Source organism: Rhinolophus sinicus, chromosome 8 (genome assembly GCF_057876585.1).
Source record: "Rhinolophus sinicus isolate RSI-liver-muscle chromosome 8, RSI-T2T, whole genome shotgun sequence".
NCBI lineage: Eukaryota > Metazoa > Chordata > Mammalia > Chiroptera > Rhinolophidae > Rhinolophus > Rhinolophus sinicus.
The window spans coordinates 70,032,001-70,045,000 of NC_142508.1; the positions used below are offsets into that span (position 1 = coordinate 70,032,001).

At 39.7% G+C, this 13,000-nt stretch overlaps 1 long non-coding RNA gene across 1 annotated transcript in view; it reads right to left on the bottom strand.

The window, feature by feature from the left end:
* Window positions 1–6,995: 6,995 nt before the first annotated feature.
* The window catches only part of LOC148757601 (uncharacterized), a 476,408-nt gene continuing 470,403 nt past the window's right edge, over window positions 6,996–13,000 (bottom strand). Inside the window, exon 3 of the long non-coding RNA XR_016022233.1 lies at window positions 6,996–7,059. This is a non-coding gene — a long non-coding RNA (uncharacterized LOC148757601). The remainder of the gene's footprint in view (window positions 7,060–13,000) is intronic.

Below are 13,000 nucleotides of genomic sequence, written 5' to 3' on the forward strand. Positions count from 1 at the left end.
TCAGGACAGAAGAGACATTGTGAGCCCTATAAAATTAATTACCCTTCCTCCACAAATGGTCCAATTAATTAGGGAATGGAGGGAGTACTAATACCTTTTAGATAGTTCAAATCCTGGTGGTCAATTGTGTATTGTCTTGCTTTTTCTATGTCAAAGCGATTAGAGTTTAGAGGTAAACTGAGTAAAGTCAACAAACTATTTTCCCCTTTTATGTAAAAAATTCACCTTGGCTCAGGATGCTTCTGCTCTACTCTCCTGGAAGCCCAGCACTAATGAAATCTCAGCTGTGTTCCTGGTGATACTTCTTAATAGCAAAGTCGCCTGAGGTTGATAGAGTCCACCTCATCAAAACGGTCTAGAAATGAGCTGTAAGCACCATGTGGGAGACAGAGTTTTGGTCTCACCCGAACAGTGTCTTTTGTAACTCTGGATCCCCTGGAATATGGAGCTTCTAAGGCAGGGTGGCCTACCACTTGTATGATCTCATCTCCTCATACCTTAGATGACACTTAGGCAAGGACACAGAGAACGGCCTGCTGTGAGGACTTCTGTTGAAGAAACATGTTCTGTTTTCTCTCCTTGCATCTGCCCAGATCTGACTACTCAGGTCTTGTGAATTTGAGTATCTAAAAGACCCACGAGTAGAGTTATTAATTATTATTAAGTCTATCGGTTGTGATAATGACATTGCTGTTCTAAAGAAAATGTCTCTTTAAGCTGTTAGTATATATAATGCATAATAAGCTGAAATAATGCCCAGATTAGATACAGACAGATATGCATTGCAGTTAAGTAGGAGTGAAGTAGGAATCCAATGTCATGATGTCTGAGTTATCTTTTCAAATAGCTAAAGGAATATTAAGAAAGGAAACCAAAAAGTAATAGTTTAAGAAAGTGGAGTAATGCTGTATAATTATCAAACCGGAGTGATAGCTATATGGAGTTTCATTATACGAGTATCTCCTTTTATGGAAATTATTTTTTAAATTATTTTTTGAAGTAATACATTTTAGAGTACTTATGTAAATGAAAGTGGGTAGGTTTTACTTTTTAGTTTTGAAAAATTCATGTGGAGAAAAAGTAAGTGCACAGGTTCTAGAGAAAAAGAATAGGTCATATAGTATGCCACTGGCCTAATCCTTCAAGAGCTGGCATTTTGGGGGAAAGGAGAACTCAGGCTTGTGTATGGAGACTCTATGGCCTTGACTTGGACACCTGACCAGCTAGTAAAAATGGTAGCAAATAATTCCCAATGAAAAGTCCAAAGCTCAGGAGACAGAATTACTAACACACAGACACACAGACACAGACAGACAGACACACACACACACACACACACACACACACACACACACACACCATTATACTACCCAGGATCAGATTGCATATATTATTCATATTAAATATATTTGGTAACACTGGGTGTAAAATGACTCTGTTCTTCAAAAATGGGAAAAAAATCATAGTGTAAAGAAAGGCACATAAAATGAAATTTGCTATTTGTTTTTATAACTATTCTCTCCCATTTACTTAGTTATTAATAAGTACAGTTTCCAAGATGAGATATTCCACACTTGCCTGGATAGAAGGTGAAAATTTGGTTCTTTGAAAATAATGTTCACTCAAACTTTTTTTTTTTTCAAAATGTTGAAAACTTTTCTGAACTTCTTTAAAGAAAGACTTATGTTAATAATTTGCAACAGAATCCTTACTGGTAATTGTTCTAAGCTAGCAATTGTTCATACTAGATTGTTTTTTAAAATTCTTCAATCTGTTATTTTCCTATCATCTGCATAAAGAAAAAAATACCAAATAAGTAAATTGGATGCCTAATTATACTCATTTTCAAAAGTAAAATGTCTTTGGATTTCTACCCACATTGGAGATTAAATTTAGAAATCTGATTAACTTAAACCTTGTTTTACATTTTATCAACATGCATTCAATTGTTTTTAATGTGCAAAATTTTTTTCCCCCCAAAATAAATCACATAAATCCTAAAATAACAGTAACCTTTATGCATTTCTTTCAGCCCCCTTTTTTTTTTTTTTTTTGGCTAGGTGAATTAGATTGTCATCGATATACCTATGAAACTCAGTAATAATTACATCCATTTCACACATCTTTACCTTTAGTTTTTAGGACAGTCTACTTCTTTCAGGTAACTAATGACAGACTGCAGAGGAATTAAGATGATTAACATGCCACAGCTGGTGAACGACACAAAAATCTGCTGGGAAATATATTAAACACTTCTCACCTTTGCCCCAATGTCTTTACACGTCTCTGAAACTTACCCTTTAAACAACAGACATTCAAAAGTAGAAGAAAGATGACAAAGAATTGGGGAATTAAAAAGAAAAAAAAGACAACTATAGAGCAAAGAAATGCTGATAGACAGTTACATGAAAGAAAAATGGGTTTCCTCTTAGCTGTCATCCCACCGGCCAGGCCATCTCCTTTCCTTCACTGGGGAGCATATACTGTCTCATTTCTCTGTGGATCCTCCGAATGGACTATAATTTCAGTAACTGTTATGACAGCTTATTCTACTGTTTGTCAACTTCAATTTAGGAACTTTTCTTTTTTATATGGAATCAAAAATCCACCTTCTAGTAAATTTGACCCACTGTTCTTATCTCTCCTCCTCCAGAGTTCAAGTCTAACTCTGATACTTATGCCAGTTTTTCTTGTCATTGAAGACCATACCATGATACTCTCTACCCATCTCACTTAAAAAATATTAAAAAATAATTTTTAATAATTATTTTTTAATTATTAAAAAATTAGTATCCTTGCAAATAGACAAAAGGAAATTAAAATTGTATTCACAATTTCCCAGAATTTCTAGGATTTCCCATCCAGTGAACAGAGCGAGAGAGAGAGGAAGATATTTATATATAATATATAAATTACATAAGTTTTATATACTATTAATATAAAGTGGGATTCCTCCTTTATTTGTATAATATCTTCCCTGAGGTTTGTCCTCTGGATTTAGTAACTAAGTAAAACAGAGTTCTGATTCAGATGAAGGGTCCTTAAACTTGACTCTGTACATCAATCCTCCCTAGTTTCGTTCTGCTGCCCCAGGCTGACGTAGACCTTCCCTAGGAGATGCTGGGATGTACTTTGAACCCAAGCGTTGGAGTACTAATACTCCTGTGTTCTTGTTCCTGTTCCAGTTATGAAGTTCAGAAAACTGACTCGTGTTCTCAAAGCTTCAAAACTGCATTGCAGGAGAAAGGCAGTGTTTCTAAGAAGACAAGAGAAGAGTCTCAGTTCATTGGGAAAAACTATTGGGAGACCCAGCATGATGCTCAGAAAGCCTCACTAAAATAAAGAAGCTTTTGATTACTCGAGAAACACGCATCGTATTAATTCTATTCTCTAACTTGACCGAACAAAATAAAATCACCTGAGTTGCTAACTAAAAGCGCAGATTCCTGGGACCCACAATTAGACATTCTTGTGTAGCACATCATTGTTGGAATACAAGAATCTGTATTAATGCAGTTGACCCTAGAACAACATGGGGGTTAGAAGCACCGATGCCCCATCCTCTAAAATCTGGGTCTAACTTTTGACTGGCCCCAAACCTAAGCTGTCCCTCAGTGACTATGGGGAAACTGGACCGCCCAGATACCAACATCCACAGAGGTTCAGGCCCCTCTCTAGATTGTTGTAGATCCATCATACAGCTTGCCCTCCACATCTGCGGACTCCCAACCAAGGATTGCAAACAATCCAGGTATTTAGTGAAAAAAAAACAACACACGTATAAGTGGACCTGCTCAGTTCAAACCCATGTTATTCAAGGGTCAACTGCATTGTGATCTCCCATCCCTAAGTGATTCTGACATAATTAGCCTGCTGACTTAATTTTAGGAAATGCTGTTTTACCAGACAAAGATAGTTCTGGTAATGAATACAACTCCTTGATTTTCTTTGAAGGGATGGAGAGAGGGGATGAAGGTAGGGTTAGGCTTTTTTCAGGACAAATTACAGATTTCACTGTTCTTAAGCAGTCTTCCTTCTAGGAGAAGGGCAAACATTATTTTATCACTTTTATTTTTAGATCAATTATGAAATAGCCGCAGATAAAAGTTAATAAAAATGATTATTTCTTGTACAAACATTTGCTGGCACCGCACGCGATAGTGATTTTTTGACTCATGCTGAACCATCCCATTCTCTTTACTTTTGTAACCTCCAGCAGGCTGTTAAAACCTAGAATTACAGCCCCAGGAGTGCAAAAACATTCCAATTCATTCAATTTCTTATCAAATTCTAAATGTGATCTCTGGTTTCCCATCATTGCTCGGTTACACTTCCTGTTTGTCCAACTGAATTTTGATGAAAGCAGTACAGTGTGAGTGCTACTCAATATCTATAAAGCAACACCTTTTGGATATATCGCTGCCCCTCATTTTTGATTGCCAAACAAGACGTTGGAGTGGACTTCTATGTCTCTTTCAGACTCACTGCATATCAAAAGCAGATATTCCTACTGCGTATGCCCAGAAATCCAGTGGATAATGGGCATGTTGTACCCTCCTCACCTCCCATTTTGTCCCTCTCCTTCATTTCCATCTTTATTTCCTTTTTCTCCCCTTCTTGTCCCCATCACCTCCATCATAATTATGAGCAGCAACAGCGGCAGCAGTGGCTGTGTGAACTTGAACATGCTATTGCATTCACAGATGTACCAGGTTTCTTATCTTAAACAGAAGATAATAAGACCGACACTGTAGCGTAACTGAGGTCTAAATGAGTCAGTGTACCCGCAGAGCTGAGACCAGTGTCTGGTACGTAGCAAGTCTGCTGCCCGTCTGTCATTATGATACTTTTATTGTCACAACAACAATTTCTGCTGCTGCTATCCCATACTTGTCCTATGTATTGAGAATATACAACACGTGTACCAGACACCACAGTAACTGCTTTCTACGTTCCTTATTTAATCCTCATAAGAATTCTGTGAGTTAGATTATATCTGTATACTTTCACGGGGAAACTGAAATCTAAGAAGTTAAGCAATTCCGTGATCACACACAGTGACCCAGCTGTGCTGACACAGCCCACGCATCTCCCTGGTCCGGTGGGAAATGAGGGTGTCGCTGGGACTAATGATGTCAGATGAGAGATTTGAAGACAGAGGTGGAGCCTGTCCAAGTCCTAGCAACAGCTCCACAGTGAGCCCACCCCACACCCATGTTTGCAGGGACTGAGAAGTGACTTGGACAAAGAGGTAAGAAAAAGGGAATCTCGAGGGTGTGAATTCACCGGGAAGGTGGGATCTTAGAGACAGTCTCTGCTCAGACAATAGACTACTAGCTTGTTAACGAGATGAACGCAATGACCCTCAATAGGTTTGTGGAATCGGGACTGTGTAAACCCCTAGGCAGGCTCTCAAGACTAAGGGGCCCCCACGACCTTTAGCTCATGGCATTCATCTTCTACTATTTGGCAAAGAGGTTCTAAACATAAGTGAATAAAAAGAACAAGACTAAAAGAAAAATAAACAAATATAAATGCCTTCGTTTTTCTCTCCTGCTTGCAGACCCAAACACTGATCCTGGCTTAGCTAAACTCAGGTTCTCCATTCACAGAACAATGGGGCGTTTTGGTGTAAGGAGGATGCACAGAGGGTCATGTTAAACCTTGCTTATGAGGTCGGATTTTACTAGTTAAGCCCATGGCCACAACTAGTTAGTGTCAGGATTCAGACCTGAATGCAGACCAATCCGATGTTTAATTCCCCCACTCTTCCATCACTTCATACTTTTTAAAATCCTGATTGTGCCCCGAAACACACTGCCTCGCCCCGCACTCACACACATTGTGCCTCTGCAGGATTGTTCTCCCTCCCTCATCAGAGGTTTCATGGAGGATTTGCTGTCCCTCATCCTGCTAAAGGAGGGGGCAATGGAGAATGGAAAAGACACAATTGTTCCTGTTATCTGTTGTAGTGTAATAATCTGCTCCAAAGCTTAATGGATTAAAACAACAACCATTTGATTGTATCTAAGAGTTTTAAGAATTCATACAAGACTAAGGTGGGTGATCCTTTCACTTCCCATGGTATCAACTGGAGTCACTCAGGGGGTGTAGATGAATGGTCAGTAGAGTCCAAGACAACTTCATCCACACACCTAGCACTTTGGCAGGGATTCATGGAAATCTTGACTCAGCTGGGCTCCTCTCTGCAGAATCTCAGGGGCTCTGCACAAAGTCTCTTTAGCATGAGATCGCCGTACTCTAAAAATAATGTTTAACAGATCTGGACAGAAGCCACCAGGCTTCTCAGGACCTAGCTTTGGATGTCCCAGAGTGTCACTTCTGCAATGTTATTGTCATGCGGGGTAGCATGCGGGGTCTCTACTCCCACTCCCCACATAAGAATGCAGGACATGGTGAGGCCAAAAAGGAACACCCACGGAGACATAGGTAGGGGAGTCAAATCACTCTATTCTCGCTGGTGGCATCCTCCTCTCTGCAATCTGCACTTGCTAGCTCAGCCACCATCTTCTTGCTAGCCCCCATTTTTCTGCTAGCATATCCATGGCAGTTATATTAGTGGCCAATGGCTCACTGCTTACAGCTGATGGCCAACTAGCCACAGCTGATGGCCATCCAATCACATTTGATGGCCATTTACTACCTGAGCCAGCACCTTTCCATGTGAGGCCGAGAGCCTGGAAACTGCACTCCTGGCTCTGTCCCCACAATTATATTTGTAAGGTGAGTTACGGGGCCATCTCAGATTTAATAGTAGAAGTATTAGGTACCAGACGTCAATGGAAGGATTAGCAAAAAAAAAAAAAAAAAAATTGCATCCAACTTTAATTCACTACAGTCCTCCCTGTGGTCCCAAATTATTTATATTCACACGACATGCAAAATGTATTTACTCCCTATAAGGCCTCCAAAATTCTCACCCCATTATATTAGCAGCTCAGGCTCAAGGTCCAGAATATGATTACCTTAACAAGGTCCAGTTGTGGATGAAACTCCTCAAGTGCAACTCCTTGGCGATGGCGTCAGTTGACATATACACTGTAAAATAAAGGACACACTGTTTATCCTTTACATACCCAAACATAGAGTGGTGACACAGGCATAGGACAATTACAAGATTGCAGTAAACACTCCTGTTCCCAAAAGGTAAAATGGATGAACACAGAAGTTCTGGCATAACAATTTCCTCACCCTCCATCTAGGCCCCATCGATAGACTCATGGAGGCCCTTTCAGCTTCTACCTGCTGTGGCAGGTCCCCAAGCCATTGACACATGTCTCAAGTCAGCATAGAATCACCTGAACTGCTTTAGCCCGATTCAAGGGGAGGGGAATGAAGCTTGGTTCTCAATGGGCAGAGTACCAAAGAATTTGCATCCTCCATTAATCTACAACAAAATTATATTGAGTCTAAATAAAAATACACACCATATATATATATATATACACACACACACATTAGACTTTGGTTATCTGACAGCTCCCTCTCCCTCTTCCTTTGGGAGGACATGTTCTTAAATTCTCTATAATTATTATTGTTGTTATTTTTATTTTATTTATATCAAAATCCTCCCAGAAAAGGTTCTTTGGACCACAGTTTCAGGACCTTTATTTAATTTTTTGCCTAAATGCATATGTGAGAGGCTCATTCCTATTTTAGTTTCAGTTGCTTGCTTCCAGCTCAAATTGCATTGGCTTTTTAAGCACATATATATATTCAGCTTCATCCAACAACCATGTGTATGTGGAATGATTTTAGGTGTGTGTGTGTGTGTGTGTGTGTGTGTGTGTGTGTGTTTGCATGTGTAACATGCCAAACTGCCTTGTAGTGTGCTAGGCTCTGAGGTAGTAGACAGGAATGGGACCAAACCTAACTATTGAAGGGCTTATGGTTTCTTGAGGGCTGTCCATACTTTCAACATAAAATTTTAGAAGAATGAGTTAAGGGGTGTAACTGAAGTATTTATAGAAATTGGATACCTCTCGTTGTTTCAAATCTGATTTTGATGTCACAATGCCAGGAATAAATGTTTTGAGTGGAGTGAGATTATATGTAACCTACAAACCACATATTAATGTAAAACAAGAAAAAAGAAAGGATAATGACAAAGACTGTAGCTGCAAGTTTTAGTGTCCCCCGGTTATGTTTGGACTGGATTCCAAATCATAAAGAATCAACCCTGGCCTGAACTCTGACAGCATAAATGCACAGCCCATCTATCAGTCATAGAAATACACAGGTTCCATGCAGCACACCTTAAAAAAACATATTATCCCCACTATTAAGGCCCTGTAAATCATTAATTGATTATAAAAGATAAACAAAATATATTAGTTTCATTTAACTTCTAAAATTTATGCTGAAAATACATAGTATAGAAATGTTATAATACTAATAATGTATAATAATAGCAATAATTTTAATAAAAATAATCTATTAATAACATTCATTGAGAACTCACTCGCTACAAGCAGTATTTTTCCTATGTAATATAACCCTATAATTGTAATTCTAATCAGGACATTCTTAAAAGTGAAAAGGCATACAATTCAGGTTCCTCCAGGACTTTCTCATGCAAAGTGGGATATGTAACTGCCTAGCTACACGCTCTGCCTGACAGAGACCTCACACAACCCTGATTTAGGAACTAGTCTCAGTCCTTTTTTATAGAAACTCTATAACTTGCATAAAGTCCGACAGGGTCAGTGGTGCTGTCACCCCAGTCTGTTGGACCCTAGACCTGAAGCTTATGATTCTGGTACCTGGCCCCCCCATCAACAAGGTTCTGTAGGAGTAGGTCTGCCTATGTGTCTGTCTGTCTGTCTGTCTTTCTGTCTGTCTCTCTCTCTCTCTCTCTCTCTCTCTCCCCTTCTCTCTTTCCCTCCCTCTCTCTCTCCCTCCTTCCTTCCCTCTCTCCCTCTGCCTTTTTCTACATATGTAACAGATTCTGTCACATCCACAGACACACTGTCCCTCTATCTGTTTCTCAGATGGAATGAGCAGAGCTGGAAAGCACACAATCGCCATGCCTCACGTCTACCACTATATTTTCTTAAACATCTTGGGCTCTACCACAAAGCTGCTTTATGCTGTGAATCTAATTAGTTTTCTTAAAAAACAAGCAAATAAAGCTGGTGTTGAACCTTGATGTCTGCTATAGGGAAGTGGAGCGGACGTTCAAGGATCAAGGCACCACCTATTAATCCCCATTGGCTCCCATTCTCCACCTGCTTGCAGATCTCTCCTCCAGTCACGTGCCAACGTGAGCTGGCATTTCAATGCCATTCTGTAAGCTTCTTCCCATTGCTATAAGCACATGCAACTGTGTTCTTAGATTCTCAGAACTTCCAGGTCATTGATTCAACTTGCTTTTTATTCCTCCTTCAAAGACTTTTAAAAAGTTTGTTTTAAAAATGTTGTATTTTATTATATATTATACATTTTAAAAGTATATCTCCAGCAAGAGGCAGGTTTTCACATATTGAAAATGGATGAGTAAGTATAATTTAAAAAAGCAATTACATTTAATTGTGTTTACTTATTTTTGGAGAGATGTTAAAAATAGCTCAGATTTAGGTTTTACTGCATTTTATGAACAGGGTGTAGACATGGGTTCAAATCCCAACTCTACCATTTCTTAGTTGCTGGACCTTGAGAAAAGTAACTTTTTTAAAAATTAAAGTTTATTGGGGTGACAATTGTTAGTAAAATTACGTAGATTTCAGGTGTACAATTCTGTATTACATCATCTATAAATCCCATTGTGTGTTCCCCACCCAGAGTCAGTTCTCCTTCCATCACCATATATTTGATCCCCTTTACCCTCATCTCCCACCCCTCACCCCCCTTACCCTCTGGTAACCACTAAACTATTGTCTGTGTCTATGAGTTTTTGTTTCTCATTTGCTTGTCTTGTTCTTTTGTTGTTTTTGGTTTATATACCACATATCAGTGAAATCATATGGTTCTCTGCTTTTTCTGTCTGACTCATTTCACTTGGCAATATATTCTCAAGTTCCATCCATGTTGTCACCAATGGAGAAAAGTAATTAAAAACGAATATTTGGGTTGCCTTTCTCTCATCTGCATAAAGTGGATAATATTAGACATCTACTTGACAAAATTGCTGTAAAAATTCAATGATTGGGGGAAATATTTGCAAGTGATCCATCTGCAAAAGGATTGTTATGAAAAATATACAAACAATTCTTAAAATGCAACAGTATGAAAAACAACCCAATTAAAAAAGCAGCAAAGACTGTAATAGATACCTCACCAAAGAAGGTACAAAGGTGGGAAAGATGCGTATGAGAATGTGTTCTACATCCTATGTCATCAGGGAAGTGCAAACTAAAAGAACAGTTCCATACCACTACTCATCTATTAGAATGACCAAAATCCAGACCACGGACATCACCGAACGCTGACAAGGATGTGGAGCCGTGGGATCTCTCCTTCAGGCTGGTGTGGATGCAAAATGGTGCAGCTGGGAAGACAGTCTGGTGGTTTCTTACAAAACTAAACTTACTCCTAACATATGAGTCAGCAATTGTGCTCCTTGATATTTACCCAAAAGAGTTGAAAACATGTAGGGTCTGACAATTAAGTTCATGAACTCATCCTAGAAAAAGTGCTACATCCCTCTTTGCTGAATATGACTATGGTCACCTTTGAAGTATTCCTTTTGGGAGGCTATGCACCTACACCAGCGCCCAGTCCACCCTTCAAAGCAATTTTGGAACTCTTTTTCTGGAATGGCCATCAGAGTTGTCGTCGTATAACCTTTGATGTCCTGAATGTCATCAAAATGTCTTCCTTTCAATATTTCCTTTATCGTCGGGTAAAGAAAGAAGTCATTGGGGCCAGATCAGGTGAGTAGGGAGGGTGTTCCAATACAGTTATTTGTTTACTGGCTAAAAACTCCCTCACAGACAGTGCCGTGTGAGTTGGTGCATTGTCGTGATGCAAGAGCCATGAATTGTTGGCGAAAAGTTCAGGTTGTTTTTGTCTAACATTTTCATGCAGCCTTTTCAGCACTTCCAAATAGTCAACTTGGCCAACTGTCCAGTTGGTACAAATTCACAATGAATAGTCCCTCTGATATCAAAAAAGATTAGTGACATCATTGCAACAAGTTCGCAAACTTAATTGTCACACCTGCATGTCCAAACAAAAACCTGTGTACAAATGTTGGCAACAGCTTTTTCTCATAATTGTCCAAACTTGGAAGCAACTGAGATGTCCTTCAGTAGGGGAATTGATAAATGAGCCATGGTATCCATACAATGTAACCGTGTTCAGCACTAAAAAGAAACGAGCTATCAAACTGTGGAGAAGACATGATGGAACTTAAATGCATATCACTAAATGAAAGAAGCCAATCTGAAAAGGCTAGATACTATACGATTCCAACTATAAGACATTATGGAAAAGACAAAATATTGAAGGCACTAGGAAAGTCAGTGGTTGTCAGGGGTTAGTGGGGAAGGAAAGGTAAAAAGACAAAGCACAGAGGCTTCTTAGGCCAGTGAAACTATTCTGTCTGAGACCATAATAATGGATGCATGTATTATTATACATTAGTCAAAACCCATCGCATAAACAACCTCAAGACTGAACTGTAATGTAAACTATGGACATTGGGTGATACTGACATATCACTGCAGGTTCATCAATTGTAGCAAATGTGTCACTCGGGGGATGTCGTCAATGGGAGCCCATGCATGTGTGGGGGCAGACCGCATATGGAAAATCTGTTTTCCACTCAATTTTGCTGTGAACCTAAGCCTAAAACTGCTCTAAAAATTAAGACTATTACAAACATTAAATGAGATGTTTCAAAGAATTTTCACCTTTATTGAGATATAGTTGACATATAAGATTGTAAGATATTTAAAGTGCACACTGTGACGATTTGATATACATATCCATCCGGACAGGATTCCCTCCCACTGAGTTAATTAACACATCGATCATGGGAGTATGTGCCAGCCTCAGCATGGCACCACGGTGCTCAATCCACACCTCCTCATCTTGCCAAGGGACCCTCCTGTAATTTCCTCCAAAGGAAACTGGACAGGATGGAAGTACCTGGAAGCTACTATCCCCCCGACATCAGCCCTCAGCCTTAATATCCTCACTTCTGGGGACGGCTGCCTCTGAGGATCGTTCCATCAGGTCAGCAGTGGAAGGAGCCGCCATTGCCCACGAGGGTGGTGTGCGCATCAACACACTGCACACTGGCTTCCTTCTCTTCCTTCATTTTTCACTCTCCTTCTGGAGCTTCCGGAATCATTTAGCAAATCAATGGCTTGCACTCAGTCTGTGGGATCCCATCCCGAAACAATGGACTAAGAGCTTAATCAAACAGAGTTACTCTTAGAAAATGCCTCATAGGGAGCCAGTAAGGAAATCCTTTAGCAATCTAGCCAACAACAAACACCACAAGCTAATCTTCAGGTAGCACTGTGCTAAGCACCTTCATGCACCATCTCATTTAATCACCACAAAAAACTTTAGGGGGCTGCTATACTAGTTATTCCCGTTTTACAAATGGGGGCAAAGCACAGGAAAATGTTAGTAAAATTGCCGGTATCACCCAGCCACCATATGAGAGAATCAGGACTTACACTCAGTTTATTCCAAAATCCATGTGCTTATACTCATCCTACACTTTCTCCCAGGACAGTTCCTATTGCTCTCCTATAAAATTAGCCAACATATCAGTCAGATACCTGATCTCAGCAGAAATCAGAATCACCGTTATCCTTCCCCGTACCACTTCTCTACTGGCGATGTCACTCTGTTTCATGTAAGATTCACCTTGATGATGCAATAAGGAATTCATTTTCATTCCCCACTCTAAGTAAGTTGTGATCCTGTTTCCCCAGACTTGGCCTCCCTTTAAATATTGCTACATGGCTAAATCAGTAAGTAGAGCGCTGGCGAGAACTTGTATAAAGATTTCAACTGAATAGCC